Below are 18,197 nucleotides of genomic sequence, written 5' to 3'. Positions count from 1 at the left end.
TTAGTAAGCCTATGGCCTTTTATATCACAATGCTTGTGATATGATTGTTTAACCACGAGTAAGTACAATTCAAAGAATATTTGGTGTTTTATCTTTAAGTGATTAAGATTTAAACAATATTTTGTTTGATAAATAAGAAGTGATTTTGTTTGATAAATATTCAATAGCTTTTAATAATAAATGAATTAAAATGACAAACTTAGTAACAATATCATTTGATAACAACTTCTCTCTAATAAAATGATAATCAATTTCTATGTGTTTTGTTTTTTCATAAAACATTTGATTAGAGGCAATGTGAAGGGCGACTTGATTATCACAAAATAACTTCATCTGCTTATTTTCACAAAATTTCAATTCTTGAAGGAGTTGTCTAATCCTCACAAGTTAGCATGTAGTCATGGATTGATATTCAACTTCAACACTAGATCAAACAACAACATTTTGTTTCTTACTTTTCCAAGATACAAGGTTCCTTCCAAGTAATACACAATATCCTATGGTAGATCTTCTATCAATTGGACAATCAACCCAATATGCATCACAATATCCTTCCACTTGAGTGCTTCCCTTGTCCTCATACAACAATCCCTATCATGGGTTCCCTTTTACATATGAGAATGCGAATAACTACATTCCAATGATCAACATGTAGATTTTGCATAAATTGACTCATAACTCCCACCGGATAAGAAAGATCAGGTATTGTTATGGTAAGACAGATGAGTATTCCAATCAGCCTTCTATATCTATCTAAGTTTGTGAAAAGTTCACATTGGTCTCTCATTAACTTTTTATTTGAGTCCATATGACTATCAATGGGCTTGCAATTTATTAGGCTTGTTTCCTCCAAAATATTGAAAGCATACTTTTCTTTGTGAAATGATGACACATTCTTTTGATTGTCTCACTTCAATACTAAAAAAATATTTTAGCCAACACAGATCTTTGTTCTGAAAGTGGTTGAACAAATTATTCTTTAGTTGAGCAATTCTAGTGACGTCATTTCCTGTAATGACATTATTATCAACATAAACCATAAGATAAACACATTTATTAGGAGAAGAGTGACCATAAATTATTGAATGATCCACCTCACATCGTTTTAATCCAAAATTCTGCACAACCCAATTAAATTTACCAAACCAAGCTCGAGGTGGTTGCTTCAAACCATAGATGGAACAATGTAATTTACAAACTAACTCATACCCCCCTTAAGCAACAAACCTAGAAGGTTGCTCCATGTATATCTCTTCTTCTAGATCACCATGAAGAAATGCATTTTTAATGTCCAACTGCTAAAAGGGTCATTGACGAATGACAATCATAGCAAGCAAAATACGAACAATATTAGTTTTAGCCATAGGAGAAAAGGTATCACAATAGTCGAGGTCATAGACTTGAGTATACCCTTAGCTACTAGACGATCGATTGCACCAGTAGGATCAAACTTAATAGCATAGGCCCATCTATAACCAACAGACATCTTACCAGGAGGAAGAGGAACAATGTCTCAAGTGTCATTGTGTTCAAGTGTCTACATTTCATCAATCATAGCTTGTCGCCATCTAAGATGACTAAGTGCCTCATGAACATTATTAGGAACCTTAATGGAAGATAAGGAGGAAATAAAGGAAAAATATGGAGGAGACAAATGATGATAACTCAAAAAATTATAAATAGGATAAGGATTACGAGTAGAGTGAATACCTTTCCAAAGGGAAATAAGCCAATTACTATCCAGGTCAAGAGAGGGTAAGGAGGATGAAGGATCCATGGTATGAGAATCTGATGGAGGAGGATCTGATTCTCGAGGATCTTCAGTGTTCTGAGTTTGAGATTGTATCTGACAATGATATGTGAAAAAAGGTGGAGGAACAATGTCATTTACATTTTGAGTTTAAGGTAAAAAAGCAGGAGTAACTAAGGGATCACATAATGGTAGAGGAAACATTTGTTGAACACATGAATGATCCCCATGGAGGAAAAGAAAAAAGGTGTATCCTTAAAGAATGTGACATCAACAGGCATATAATACCTCTCGATTGAGGGAGAATAACATTTGACCCTTTCTAAAGGCGAGAGTATCCCAAAAAGACACACTTAATAGCTTTTGCAGAGAGTTTATCAAGACTTGGAGAAACATTATGAACAAAACAAGTATACCCAAATATACGAGGAAAAGATATGGTATAAAGGGTCATTTGGAAAAATGATAGAGTGAGGGACTTTATTCTCAAAAGAGAAAGAAGACATCTTATTGATCAGAAAATAGGTAATGAGGATTGCATCACCCCAATGATGAATAAGAGCATTAGTATTCAACACTAGGCAACATGCAATTTCAATGAGATGTCTATTCTTTCTATCTGCAATGTCATTTTTGTTTTGAAGTGTTTGGACATGTTGACTAGTGTAAAATTCCTTGGGAAGATAAGAATGAAGAAAATGATGCAGAAAAATATTCCTTAGTATTATCACTTTTGAAGATTTTAATTGTCTTCCCAAGTTCGTTCTTAATTTCATTAAAAAAGGACACAAATATAGCCAAAAGTTCATATCTCACTTTCATTAAATACACACAAGTACATTGAAAGAATTCATTAATGAAGGTTACAAAATAATTAAAACCAAAAGAAGTAACGTGACTTGGTCCCCAAATATTAGAGTGAATAGTTAAAAAGAAAAAATTACATCATGTCTTAGACTTTTTAAGATAGGAATATCTAACATGTTTTTATAACTGACAAGACTCACAATGTAAGACTTGAATGTATTTGAGACTTGAAACCATCATTTTAAACTTGGATAAGCTTGGGTGGCCCAACCAATCATGCAAAAAATTTGGGGATGAAGTTGCGAAACAAGAAACTAAGGAGTTAGGTTTTAAGAAATAAAGTCCTCATGACTCGTGTCCTCAAATAAGACAACTCGTACTATGTTTGTGTATAATAAAGAAATTAGCAAAAAAGATTACAGAACAATTTAAGGAACAAGTCAATTGACTCAAAGAGATTAAATTGTAAGGACAATGAAGAATATACAAAACAAAATTCAAATTTAGTGAAAGAGATAAGGAAACTTTGCCCATTCCTCGAGATTTCACTTTGGATCCATTAACAACGGTAATGAAATGAGGAATTTTCGGAGAGGACATGGAAGAAAATGAAAGAATGTTACCAGAGATATAATTTGAGGCACCTGAGACAAGAATCCATGGACTGTAACCTTTCACAAATTGAGAGATGCAGACAGTTGACACATTTGCCATTGAGGAGAGTTGACCAAGATTCAGACTTATAGCTCAAAAACTCTCGGTACTCTTCATAAAAAATTCTAAATTCTGAATTATCAGATTTAGACACATGAGCGGCTTTGTCTGGAAAGCCATGCAAGGAATAACATTTATCTTAGGTATGAACCATTCTCTTACACGTTGAGGATGTCCACTTCGACCACCACATCCCCCTCAGTTGATCATACCTCCCCCTCTTCCTCGTGGTGCCATTATTGCTGATGTTTCAATAATATCACTTAAATTCTCGTCTTTTACCAATGTAGGTATCGGAAGAAGTCTAGTAACTAAGCCATCCATCGATGGGAGTTAAAACTTGATCATGTACATGATCAAAATTTGAGTGTGAACTTTTAAGAATTAGGACCATGTAATGCTTGTCAAGCTTTTTGTTGATACTTTCTAATGAATCAACTACAAAGAAGTTCTTTAACTCTTCTGCCGCAACCCTAACTTTTGCTATATGGTAAATCATATCATGGTTGACTTGTTTGAGAGAACCTACTCTTTAGGTTGCATCGAAAAGACATTGTACATCATTAGCAAAAATATCTTATGCCCTTTTCCAAAAAGAGGAGCATGTCTTATAGGGTTTTAAGATATTTAGAACCTCTTGCTCGACCGATTTCCATAAAACAACACATAACTGAAAGTCTAGTTTATGTCATCGAGATTTTTCTTCAACTGGGACCATAGAAACATCTTGTTCAAGGTGATTATAGTGTCCTTGATCAAGAAATCAAAATTCCACAGTAGAAGACCGTGATAAATAACTTTTCCAATTGATTTTTGCAGACATAATGATAGGGGTAGCAAATAAGGAGGAATTAATTCAAGTAGAAGAGGTCATTCTAATATTGTGAGAAGAAACATGACTTAGGGTTCCAAATAACTTGAGGGAGGAAACCCTGAGTATTAGCCCTAACCAACAAAACTGAGAAACAATAACCAAAACACACTTAGGAAGCATCGGCAAGACGAACGACAATGGTGCGCTGTAACTCTGATTGAGAAGGCGACACGTGAGGAACACGTGCTCGAAACTGGTTGGAGAGAAGCGGCACGTAGCGACACATGTAGAGGCTTTTGAGGAAGGGGCCACTAAGGTTGGGCCGCGCTTCTAAAGGACACCTAACCCTTGACTTTGCCGAAAAAAGCGTCGGTTGACAACAGCGACGATGACAGACAGTAATGGTGACAATGGTGGACAACAACGACGAACAACAAAAATGATATAAATCACAATGCTAACTATATACAAGAAAGATACAAAAGTTTAGCTCTTGATACCATTGAAGAGTTTAGAAAGACAAAAAAGTTTTATTTCACTTCAAAAATTTGATACAACTTATTACTGCATGAATAAAAGACCGTAGTTTTGAAAAGCAAAAAGATGAAAAACTCCTCACAAAACCCTAAAAGTAAAATCCTTTACATAAATATTAATAATAACAAACACATTACATTTCTAACATGTTTTATAGACCAAATCTAGTGTATACTTTTTTATATCAACAATACTTAATTAAAATATATGAAATTTGATAAATTTTATTGTAACAGTTTCTTTTTATACATTAGCTGTAGCATTATTAATGTTAAATATTTACTTTTAATATTATTTCAAGTATGTAGAGTGGATAGCATAACATTTCCTCTTCATATACAATAACAAAAAATTAATTTATTAGTATGTTTCAATTACTTCATTCTTTTATATTAACATGTATCAATCATGTCAACTCTGTAATAATATTTTTAATTTTATATTAAAAGAATTATTAAGTACGATTTAAATAAAAAATCAATCCACCTTATCAAAATTTAAATAAAGTAATTTAAAGGTAACCTTATGTTTTTATTATTTTCATGTTAGCAGAATAATAAAATTATTATTATTATTATTATTATTCATAATTATAATTTATAACATTTTTATAATATTAATTGTTTAAATTAAATGATAATAATAGTAGTTAATTAAAATATTTAATATTTTATATAAAGATAATTTTAAAATAGTAAGTACTTATTATTATTACACATAATGCCCATAAATTTAAATTAAATATTAATAATCACTTATCATAATAACTTCATTCCTATTAAAAAATAAATTTATAAAATTTCAGAACTTTATATGTAATTTTTTAAATTATGAAAAATATATTAAATATTATGGTTGATAATATGAAATAATATTACTTCAAACTATTAAATTTAAAACAAAAAGAACAGGGTATTTTGTATTAACTTGGTACTGACAAAGGTGATTTCTCCTCCTATCCGTTCTTAATATCTTACCCTTTTGTAAGCTAAACCAAGCTCTCCTCCGTGCTTGATCGTGACGGCGGTGCCTCGACTTGGTTGCTTTCGATCTTTCTTTGTTTCATCCCGCAACCCGTTCGTCTCCGCTCTACTCCGCCAGTAAACCCGTCAGAACTTTCGTCCGCTGTCATCCGTGTGAGAAACTTACATCACATCCGCGTGATTTCTGTGAGTTATTTTGCCTCTTCTAGGGTTTTTGAAGGACATTTTCTTTTTCTTCAGCCAAATTCCGTTTGCAGGTTTTAAGAAATCAGAAATTATTTTTCTATTTGGTATCAATCAAATTAATATTATTCTTCTGTAATATATATATGGGTGATGTATGCTTAATGTTAGATAAATAATGTCCCTAAGCATGGATGGGTTTGGGTTATATGTTATGTGAGTGGCATATTGCATCAGCATATAGTCGTCTAAATCAAAAGTTTGCACTTTGATCATAATTGAACACCTTGACACCTTTTGCTTGCCGAATTAACTGTTCCTTCCCTTACCAGAAAAGAAATACGGTTTTAGGTTCATAATTGTAAGTTTTTTAAACTGCAGTGTAATACTCAAGCTTGTGTGTCGGTGACACTTTCACTTTCAGTACTTTCAGTTCAAGCGTCCATGTCATTATTCTTGATATTTTGAATGAGAGAAATATAACTTATGGTAACATAACAACCACCATAATTCTTGCTTGACAGCATTTGCCTTAAGGACTAGAACAAGTCCCTCTCTGGTACTGTAATGACAGGGTATGATCATGTACCCAATTTCTTTGCTCAAATCACACTCATAAGTTTAATTTATTTTCACCACTACGACCAATTTCGTATCACAAATCACACTGTTAACTACTCTCAATTATCGATACACTATCTGACTACCCTTAAGTGGAGATTTTGGCAATGAAAATGCTGAAGTTTATTCATTTGCGAGACTCTGGATCTTTATCATCTTAGATTTTGAATTCTTAAATTTGCAGAGTCTTAACTTGATTTAGTTTTCCATTATTCCTACAACTTCAACCTCATAGGGGAGAGAAGCAGTGAATGTGTGGTTACATATTTGGTGAATTCTGCCCTTGATTCTGATTCTTGAATTTGATTTGCACTCTTCACTGCTCTCAAAATCTTATTCCAGATTAGATTTCTCAGTCTTTATCCCTTTATTTTTTTTCAGTTCAATCTCAAAATATGCCTCCTTTACTGTCTTCTGTCTGCTTTGTTTGATGGGATATTAGTTGTGAAACATAATCAGGATAAACTTTTACCTAGCAAGCTCCTAAAATCCACAGCTGTCTATGGATACCTGCAGGTATAAAATTATATCAATAATTTTCAACTGAAATGTAGCATGTAACAGGGTGTTTTTTATGGGTGTCTGTATATTCGCAATTCGTCTCTACCTGTTGTCATCCACAACTGCTGGGGTGGGCATGGTTTGAGCAATGTTTGATAAATTATAATAGGGAGTGTTCTTACTTCATCCTTAGTTTGAAATTTGATGAATATGTGCTTTTCATTGTAGAAAAAACAAAGAGGGGAAAAATGAACAAGGATAAGATCTTCAAGTTAGCAAAGGGGTTCAGGGGTAGAGCCAAGAATTGCATAAGGATTGCAAGGGAGAGAGTGGAGAAGGCCTTGCAATATTCTTACAGAGATCGTCGTAACAAAAAGAGGGACATGCGATCTCTTTGGATCCAAAGGATCAATGCTGGTACCCGTGTACATGGGGTATGTCTTCTTGCTTCTTTCTTCTCTTACAAATCCATAATCTTTTACAATTTTATTGTTGACCAAGAAATTCAGTGTTAAGTTTTCAAACTGTCATTACTAAGTGCGTGTTAGGTTTTCATTGAGAAAGAGCCTAAAATATGCTTATTAGAGAGAAATAGTTATTACTGTTGCACTTGCATGTTTGGGGATTTGTGCTATCAGAAAACCAAACATTGTCTAAATTGTTGGTGATCCAATTATTATGACTATCAGCCTTGTGCTATTTCTTATACATAACACATGTATACGCATATAACTCTAACAACTTCTCCACTTGAATCTTCTGCTAGAGCTCTTATTATCAGGATGTGATTACACATAGATGTCTAACTTTAGCAACAGTTTCACTTGAAAGCTGTGGAAGTAAAACCTGTGCTTTATATAGTTAAACTATGACTTCTTTAAATAGGCTGCATGAAAAATATAGTCACATTGCCGTACTAATTTTGATTTGTTATGATGTTACCTATAAGAATAATTCTTTGCTTTAGCATTGTCTGCAAACATATGAAGTAACTTTCTATGAGTCTTCTCTTTCCCCAATCTTGTCATATTTATCCAGCATCTCTGGACCGAGCAACTGCTACTCCTCTCTAGTTAATTGGTTTTAGTTAGAAGCTCAGGAGGATGTGAGCTTTGTCTGATGATAAATGGGATCGATGAATTTATGTTCCGCTAATGCTTTATTTATCAAGGAAGCATAGGAGGATGCACGGGATGAGCAAATCATCCAGAGATGGATTTTGTCTTTGATGTGTAATAGTAGTATACTATGGAAACGAAAGTGTTCTTTGGTGTAAATTAGCTGACTTGGTAGACAGATTGGATTATTTGGTGAACTTGCATCTGAACCTTATTCGCTGTAGTAAATGACAACGGACTGAATACACGGTGTCTGTGACTGATACATATGTAACCTCAAACGAATTGAATATTAGGTAAACATGCGTCTAGAATCTGTAATTTTTCTCATGCATTAACACCTTTATTTTGAGTTTATATTTGCATGCCACGAGTTATTTAATCTTCTGCCATTTTCTTTGTTGAACATTTTTTCCTTTATTTGCCAGGTCAATTATGGGAACTTTATGCATGGGCTGATGAAGGAAAACATCCAACTTAACAGAAAGGTTCTATCAGAGTTATCTATGCATGAACCCTATAGCTTCAAGTCTTTGGTTGATGTATCGCGAAATGCATTTCCAGGAAACAAGAATGTTGTGATTCCTCCTAGAAAGGTTGCTTTTTAGGGGTCATGATACTTTAGCAAACATTTAGTGGTCGTTTATGTTATAATCCTTAACAAATTTTGAGGATTTTGGGTTTCGTACGCTATCCTTTCAATTTTGTATGTCTGTAATTCTCGAAGTCGGTATTGAGTACTCTTTTTCTGTATGCTCTTCCTCCTTCCTTACCCCTTTTCAATGTCAGAAATGTTGGAACAATAATAAGCCTTAATCCCAAGCATTTTACTTCCATTAGCCTCTACCAAAAATTAAAAGATTTTTTAATACAGATGTGTCTCCAAGGTTTTTTTTCTTAGGACTGCTCCTTGAATCTGTAAGTTGAAAAATCATTTCATCTCGATCTTAACAATCACCAGTATTATTTGATTATCTGAACAGATTAGAATCTTAAATTCATAAAACAAGATCATCTATACATCACAGTAAATTTTATTTTAAATGTCTGTGCTACATTTTGTTTGTCTAAGGTTTTCATTACACACACAGTACAGATTTGATGATTCAGTTGCCGAAGACTATTACGAGTCTCCTTGCACGAATAGATCATGTATAGAATCTTTGTATGTTTTTCTTCTAAGATATAATAACTTAATAAATTCTAAAAGTTCTGAAAAACGATAAAAAAAAGGCCAGAGAATTCAATATCTTGTAACTCTTTTATCAATAGCTATATTTATTTATAATAATGTGAGAAAAAAATTCACGCCAGACTATTTATTTTTTCACACTTTTAAGTAGCTACTTTGAAAATATATAAATGCAAAGACAATGTGCACATAAAATTAACATAAACCGTGCTATTATTTTCTTTTATGTAAATCTTAAAGAAATAAAAAAAAAGGAAATAGACAATACTATATAAAAGAGAGTTACTGGTTAAAAAAAACTGATTTAAAATAATGAAAAAAGTAAAAACATTTTAAGATTTTTTATAAAACTATAATAAAATACTTACAAATATTTCTCCACATAATTAAAAAAAATTAAAAAATTTGTAAAATACAATACTCTTTGTCTCATCATTCGTTTATTTGTTATCAAATATTTAAAAAAGAAAAACTTACCTTCACTATTTCGAAGTTGTTTTTGACTTTTTTTTTATTTATATATTTATCTATGTATATATTTTAATTTTTTTTTGTCTTTATCTATTTCAAAACTTTTCTTTGAATTATAAATATTTGTTTTATGCTAGAATTACCCTTCTATTGATATTTTCATTCAGACAATTCTAATTAGATATTTTACTTTTTATTTTGGACAATGCTTCCGTTTATTGTTATGGGTCAACTACACTATTTTTATTTCACAGTATAAAAATATCTTTTTTAATAATAATATTATCCTTAAAAATGTGTTGTAAAGGATTACAAAAACATGTTTTAATAGAAAATAAGAGAAATTGAACAGTTAGGCATGCAAACCTTTTTAAATCAAAAATCAAATAGTTACACTTAGACAAGAAGAAGTATAAAAATCGTGCAAAGTTAGAGAGTCGTAGTCTTAAGTTTTAAGAGGCAGACTAGAAGATTATCAATGAAAGGTGAATAAGTCTATATAATATATGAATATGCCATTCTCAAAAAAAAATAATTTAAGATAATAGGTTGATGAATTCTTCTTTTATCTATTTTTTATTTATTTATTTTTATTATATATCAACTTACTTTAATTTTTTCTTTTTTAAATTCATAAAATTTACAATGATTAGATATATGATGATTATCTTTTCTTTATCTTTTATATTTTATCTTAAATTAGTTTGTTATTATTTTTTACTTATATTTTGAGTTTAATCATATTTCTTTTATTATAAATAGAAAGTTTTATTTATTTATATATATATATATATATATATATATATATATATTCAATAAAAAAAATTAAAAAAATGTCAGAAGAGATAAAATAGAATGTAATAAGTTAAAATTGAGAATGAATGAAATTTAAACACCAAAAAGTAGAGTTGCAAATTTGGTGGCTAGGATATTTTTTTTCTTTTTGGTTTTAACAATATATAAAGAATAAGAAAACCCTTAGCAAGGAACAATGTAAAGTTCTTATCTTAATTTACACATTAATGTTTATTTTGGAGAGGACGCATGAGGAAGAGAGAGAAAAAAAACTGATATTGCCAAGCATACAAGCAAAGTATTCTTTGGAGAAACAATGTGTTAGTTTCTCCTTCTCTTGCATAGGACAACAAAGAAAAATCCTCAACATAGTTAAATCAATCTTTGCACGAAAAGGAAGAACTAGGTTCCAAGAAAACAAATCTATCTGCTCTCCAATGTCTATATAATCAACCTAACTTCAGATTTCATTCACCAAGACAAGAAACAAAGATATTTACACTTAAAAAAAAGAAAAGAAAAAACAAAGGTGTGAGAATGTCGTTAGATGAAAGGACAAATCCACAAGCAGCAGCTGAACCTGTTCATGAAGATTTTATACCACCCTCCGATTGGGATCGCCAGGAAAATAGTGACACCCTCATTCTTATGCTTCCAGGTTCACTTCTTTTAGTTTGTATCATTTTCGTAATATTACTATTAAGGAATGGATTCTAAGACTAAAGGAATCCTGTATAAATTAGGTTTAAATTCATTTCTTAATATTACAGACAAAATAAAAGCACAACAATAAGTAATTTTTCAAAAAAAAAAGAAAAAAAAAATAACATCAAAGTATATTTTTCTAAATACAAAGGAAAAGTAATTTTTGTTTGAAATGAAATAATGAATGTTTGATTTAACAGGGTTTAGAAAAGAGCAATTGAAGGTTCAAGTTTCCTCTAACCGTGTGCTAAGGTTGAGAGGTGAAAGAAAGATCAGTGATAACAAATGGCGTACATTTCACAAGGAAGTAAAGCTTTCTGATTCTCATGACACCACTGGAATCAATGCCAAGTTTGAAGCTGGAATGCTATATGTAAAGCTTCCCAAACTCATCAAACCACCGCCACCACCGTCACCAGGACCACAAGAACCTTCCACGCCCCACCGACCAACAAGTCCAATAACTTATGATGATCACAGACCAGATGCTACTCAACTACATCATCTTGAAAAAGACTCAAAAGAGGACACAACTCATGAAGAATCCAAGATCGAGGAACAACCACCGCCAGCTCATGAAATCTCTCAAGTGATGCTGCAAAAGGAAATGAGCAAAGCAGAAACTGAAGACAAAAGAGAAGAAATGCATGAAACCACACAAACAACAACGAAGGAGCGGAAGGAAGGTCATGAAGATTCTGAAAAGAAGATGGCAGAATGTAAGGACTGCAGGACCCATATTACTTGAGTCACCTACAGGCCCAATAACCACTTCACATACAGGCCCCACTACAGGTCAGAACCAAGCAGTTACAACAGATGAGGACTGTGAGGAAAATACCAAAAGGATTCCACGCCAGCCAGGCTACCTCAAGGATTTTGTGATCACGTCTTCCCGTAAAAAGGGGAAAACCGTTAGGAAGAAATGAATGATAAAGTTCCTAATATTTCTTTTATTATTACAAATGATTAGTTACTGCAAGGTTGTTACCAAAGTGCATATATAGCACTGTATTGTAGGGAAAGGAGGCAAGAAAAGAAATAGAAAAGTGTTTCCCTCTGCATTCATTCTTTCTCTTTTTCTGATACTCTTCTATTCTGTCATCCTCTGTCACCTTCGGTTGCTTTCAATTGGTGCTTTCATTGATCCTGACTTATCGTCATGGCCGCATCTCCTCATGATGAGCTCACCAAACTTAACGTCAAACTGGAACAATTACTCCTTTCCCATGCCAATCTATCCAACACCCTCCATGACATAGCCAACCGCACAACAGTCCTCGAATCCCAGCCGCCCCCCAACCCTCCACACTTCCCATCCAGACCACTCAAATTTGACCTCCCCACCTTTAATGGCACTGATGCTCTTGGCTGGATCTTCAAAGTCAATCAATTCTTTGATTATCACCAGACCCCTACTGATCAACGCATCCAGATCTCTTCCTTCTATCTTGAAGGCCAAGCTCTTGCATGGTTCCAGTGGATGTTCAATAACGGGTTGTTGTCATCTTGGGACTCATACATCCGCGCATTGGAACTGCGATTCGCCCCTTCCAAATTTGATGACCCCATTGCTTCCCTCTGTAAGCTCACACAAACCACCACCTTTCAAGATTACCTTTCGGATTTTGAAACATTGGCCAACCGCATTTCCGATTACCCACAGAGTTTTTACCTTAGCTGTTTCTTATCGGGTTTAAAGCCCAATCTTCGTCGTGAGGTCACCGCCTTACAACCCCCAGATCTCCCTCACGCCATTGCCTTAGCCAAGCTCCACGAAGAAAAATTTCGCTCATCACCCTTACCCTTTAACCGCTTTGGCCGTCCACCGCCATTTTTCCCACCTCCACCAAACACACCCTCTCCTGCCAAAACACTTCCACCGCTACTTCCCACACCTACAACCAAGCTTCCCGTTAAAAAGCTAACAGAAGCCGAAATGCAATCTCGTAGAGAAAAGAATCTTTGTTTCAATTGCGATGAACGCTATACTAGGGGTCATCGTTGCAAACCACAATTTCTATTGCTTACTACCTTCGACGCAGAGGATGATGCGGAGGATGCGTCCACGGAGGACATTCCTAATTCAGAGGAGATCACTCAAGAGGCAGGTCTTATAAGCCTCCATGCATTCTCAGGTCAATGGTCCCCAAGAACATTTCGGGTTACAGGATCTATTCAGGGTTATGCAGTGCAAATTTTAATTGATAGTGGAGCAACACACAATTTTATTCAAAACAAGGTGGCCCAATTCCTTCATTTGCCAACTCAGCCAACACCAAGCCCATTAAGGGTGATGGTAGGTAATGGTGCCTTTTTACCTTGCTCTTCATTATGTCCTAATATCACTCTCACCTTGGACACTCATGATTTTTCCATCGACTTGTACCCATTGGACCTATCGGGCACTGATGTAGTCTTGGGTGTTCATTGGCTTTCAATGATCAGTCCCTTTGTTATGGATTACAATGGTCCATTTATGCGCTTTACTTGGCATGAGAAGCTTGTTGAGTTAAACGGGGATTCTGGCCCAAACCCTTTCCCTATATCGGCCCATCAGCTCCGTCGTCTTCACAACACCAACCGGGTTGAAGCGCTATTTCAGTTAACACTTGATCACAACCCTTTTCCCACTACCCCACTTACAGAGCTTACATCCCAATCTAAAATCATACCTTCCACCACCGAACCACTTCTTCAATCCCTTCTCTCCCAATACTCATCCATCTTCTCTACCCCCACAACCCTTCCCCCACCACGCACCACAGACCACGCAATCACCTTAGCCCCAAACACTCCTCCCATAACCGTACGACCCTACAGATACCCACATTTCCAAAAACAAGAAATAGAAAATCAAGTACAGAAAATGCTTAACTCGGGATTCATTAAGCCAAGCAATAGTCCCTACTCTTCTCCTGTGCTTCTCGTAAAAAAGAAAGACGGAACGTGGCGATTCTGCGTTGACTATAGGGCTCTAAACGCTGCCACCATCAAGGATAAGTTCCCAATCCCTACCGTTGATGAGCTTCTGGATGAACTTGGTCATGCCTCGTGGTTCTCCAAACTTGACCTTTTTTCAGGATTTCACCAAATCCTCATGGTCTCAGCTGATACAGAGAAAACCGCATTCAGGACTCACAATGGCCATTTCGAATTTCGGGTCATGCCATTCGGACTGTGCAATGCCCCTTCTACCTTCCAAGCTACCATGAATGATCTGTTTAGACCCCATTTACGACGTTTCATCATTGTTTTTTTTGATGACATCTTGGTCTATAGCTCCACACTGACAGATCATGTACATCACTTGGAAACCACTTTCAAACTGCTTCTCTCCAATTGTTTTCGTTTGAAAGGTAGCAAATGCACCATCGGCACTTCGTCTATTCAGTACCTCGGTCATGTGGTCTCCGACAGAGGCGTTCAACCAGACCCTGCTAAATTGGCTGCAGTCAGTAATTGGCCCACCCCCAATACAGTCAAGTCCCTTAGAGGTTTTTTGGGATTAACAGGGTTCTACCGGAAATTTGTTGCAGGTTACGCCTCCATTGCTCAACCTCTCACCGATCTCCTCAAGAAGGACAACTTTATGTGGAACGATAATGCCCAAGCTGCATTCACCACCCTCAAAAATAGGTTACTGGCTTCACCTGTCCTAGCTCTTCCTAAGTTTGACTCAATGTTCACTGTTCAAACAGATGCTTCGGGAATTGGAATGGGAGCAGTTCTTTCGCAAAACGGTCACCCAATTGCCTATTTCAGCAAGCAATTTTGTCCAAAGCTACGCAACTCTTCCACTTACATTAGGGAATTGTGTGCCATTACTTCCGCTGTTCAAAAGTGGCGTCAATACCTCTTAGGACGCCGTTTTGTGATTCAAACTGATCAAAGGTCGATCAAGGAACTTTTATCTCAAACGGTTCTCACACCTGAACAACAGAATTACCTTTTTAAGTTGTTGGGTTTCGACTTTGAGATCCAGTATCGACCAGGCAAGACCAACACTGCAGCCGATGCTCTATCACGCATGGAGGACCCAGCTCAACCTCTTCCCACGTCCCTTCTTGTATTGACAATTCCCCAATTGGATTTTCTGCAGGACCTCAAGTCCTCCTTACAACATGACCCTGCCTTTGTTACTCTCAAAGACAAGATCGTTACTGCTCCACATGACTATCCTCATTATTCGATCCAGGAAGGCCTCATTATCTTCAAGGATAAGATTTGGCTGCCATCCACATGTTCCTATATACCATTGCTCCTCCATGAATTTCATTGCACTCCTGTAGCAGGCCACACAGGCATCTCCCGTACATTGAGCAAGATTTTGTCCTCTTTTTATTGGCACGACATTCGCAAAGATGTCAAGCAATTTGTCGAGCAATGCACAGTTTGTCAACAGACGAAGTTGCCTACTCAACGCCCTGCCGGCTTGCTCCAACCGATTCCTCCTCCATCACACTGTTGGGAGGATTTGTCACTTGATTTTATCATTGGCCTTCCTCCTTATAAGAATTTCACTACTATTCTCGTGGTTGTGGATCGATTTTCAAAAGGGGCACACTTCGGTATGCTTCCCAAGTCCTTCACTGCTACAAATGTGGCCCAATTGTTTGTTGACATTGTCTGTAAACATCATGGGTTACCTCGCAGCCTTATCTCCGACCGTGACCCGATATTCTTGAGTCAATTTTGGAGAGATCTTTTCAGACTCAGTGGCACCAAGCTTCGAATGTCCACAGCATACCATCCCCAATCAGATGGGCAGACAGAGGTGGCCAACAAGGTACTACAACAGTATCTTCGATCATTTGTGCATCACAAGCCCTCCCTTTGGGGTAAATTTCTCTCTTGGGCTGAATGGAATTTCAATACATCCGTCAATGCTTCCACCGGTTTCACTCCTTTTGAAGTGATGTTCGGTCGAAAACCTCCTCTAATTCCTCCCCTGCTTTCCGAAGACACAACCAATGCAGCTGCTCAATCTGAACTCTCCATTCGTACTGCAATACTTCAGAAACTAGCAGCTAATCTCAAAAAAGCCCAGTCGTCTATGAAGCATTGGGCAGATAAACATCGCAGGGATTTACACTTTGCAGTAGGTGATTGGGTGTATATCCGCCTACGGCCACGTCGACAATCAACTGTTACCGGTGCAACCACTACAAAGCTTATGAAACGTTTTTTTGGTCCCTTCCAAATTACCAAGAAGATTGGTGAAGTTGCATATGAGGTAAACCTGCCACCTTCTGCCAAAATTCACAATGTATTCCATATAAGTCTCCTCCGCCCTCACAAGGGGCCACTACCGTCATCTCCTCTATCCCTCCCACCTAACATTGAGGATCACCAACCAATTCTAGAACCAGTTGCAATTGTGGATTGGAAGAGCAATACTGATTTCCCCACATCCGATATTCAGGTACTGATCCAATGGAAGGGCTTGCCATTGGAAGAAGCAAGTTGGGAATCTTGGTCTCAGTTCCAACAACAATTTCACCTTGAGGACAAGGTGCTTCTTGATCAAGGAGGGGATGTAAGGACTGCAGGACCCATATTACTTGAGTCACCTACAGGCCCAATAACCACTTCACATACAGGCCCCACTACAGGTCAGAACCAAGCAGTTACAACAGATGAGGACTGTGAGGAAAATACCAAAAGGATTCCACGCCAGCCAGGCTACCTCAAGGATTTTGTGATCACGTCTTCCCGTAAAAAGGGGAAAACCGTTAGGAAGAAATGAATGATAAAGTTCCTAATATTTCTTTTATTATTACAAATGATTAGTTACTGCAAGGTTGTTACCAAAGTGCATATATAGCACTGTATTGTAGGGAAAGGAGGCAAGAAAAGAAATAGAAAAGTGTTTCCCTCTGCATTCATTCTTTCTCTTTTTCTGATACTCTTCTATTCTGTCATCCTCTGTCACCTTCGGTTGCTTTCACAGAATCACAAATAAAAACAGATAATGATGAGAAAGAGATGAGGGAAGTTGTAGCATCTAAGGTTCAAGGAACTGTTCTTGATGGGTTAAGTAGAATTAGTGTGGCCAAGATGAACACAAGGCTGGAGAAGATTTCTGACATGGTTTTGGAGGTTAAGAAGCAGAATAAAGTAGCCAACTTAGTTGTTCTTGTCTTTCTTGTGTTGCTTATTGGACTCTACATAAAGAGTGTGGTCAAATCATCTTTTGCAGGACCCAAAAACCAAGACCTCTGATCATTTGCTTCATTTTCTCGGATTACTGTGTCAACCTGCATCAAGGGCATGAGATAAAATTATCTGTGTGTACGTGAAATTGTAAATAGATTGTGATCTCATGTTCTTGTAATTATCTTTTGTATATTTTTTCCTTTTCATCATGTTCCTTTGTTACTTATGATCCAATGTTCAATCTTATAAAAAAATGAAAAAATGATCCAATGTTGAATTTTGAGCTAACAGTCGGAGAGAAATTCCAGTTAGGCGAAGAAGTGTCACAATGGGCCAACTAACCCGATGAGTTTGGATTTAAAGTTTGAAGCTTTGAATAGATGATTTCACTTTAAATAGATGGGTTGTAATTTATTACTTAAAGCTACGGAAAAATTGCAAAGGTGAAGAGACATATATCATGAAATTTTTATAAAAACAAACTACAGTAAAAAAATATTCTTTTGTTGTTTAGCACAAAGAAAATCATCACTATTCTATTTTGTTACTCTTACTAAACTAATTCACATAAGAATGAATTTTAACACTTTGTTTGATGAGTAACCTAAATATCTATACCATAAATTAATTGACAAATCCTTGTCAAATGTTAATGCTTGCATCTTTGGAATATGAAAAGAAAAAGTCCGTTCCTCTGTTCATTCACTCCGATCAATGTTCTTATCTTTTATCCTATATTACACACAATTTATAATTGAATGATTAAATTAGAGACATCTACTAATTGTAATACAGAAAACAATTTACAAGTTAATTGAGGGACAAAAAAAAAGTTTCTACTATCATC

General features: G+C 35.7%; 1 pseudogene across 1 annotated transcript; it reads left to right on the top strand.

Moving 5' to 3' along the window:
* Positions 1 to 10,881: 10,881 nt before the first annotated feature.
* On the top strand, positions 10,882 to 17,620 carry LOC148204339 (uncharacterized; annotated as a pseudogene). The gene is made up of 3 exons (XR_015784481.1): positions 10,882 to 11,144; positions 11,392 to 11,910; positions 17,145 to 17,620. The product of XR_015784481.1 is annotated as an uncharacterized LOC148204339 (transcript).
* The last annotated feature ends 577 nt before the right edge of the window (positions 17,621 to 18,197 follow it).

The sequence above is a fragment of the Vigna umbellata genome, chromosome 2, assembly GCF_029865625.1.
Source record: "Vigna umbellata cultivar VRB3 chromosome 2, Vumbellata_1.0, whole genome shotgun sequence".
Taxonomy (NCBI): Eukaryota; Viridiplantae; Streptophyta; class Magnoliopsida; order Fabales; family Fabaceae; genus Vigna; species Vigna umbellata.
This window is presented reverse-complemented; position numbering and strand designations above follow the sequence as displayed.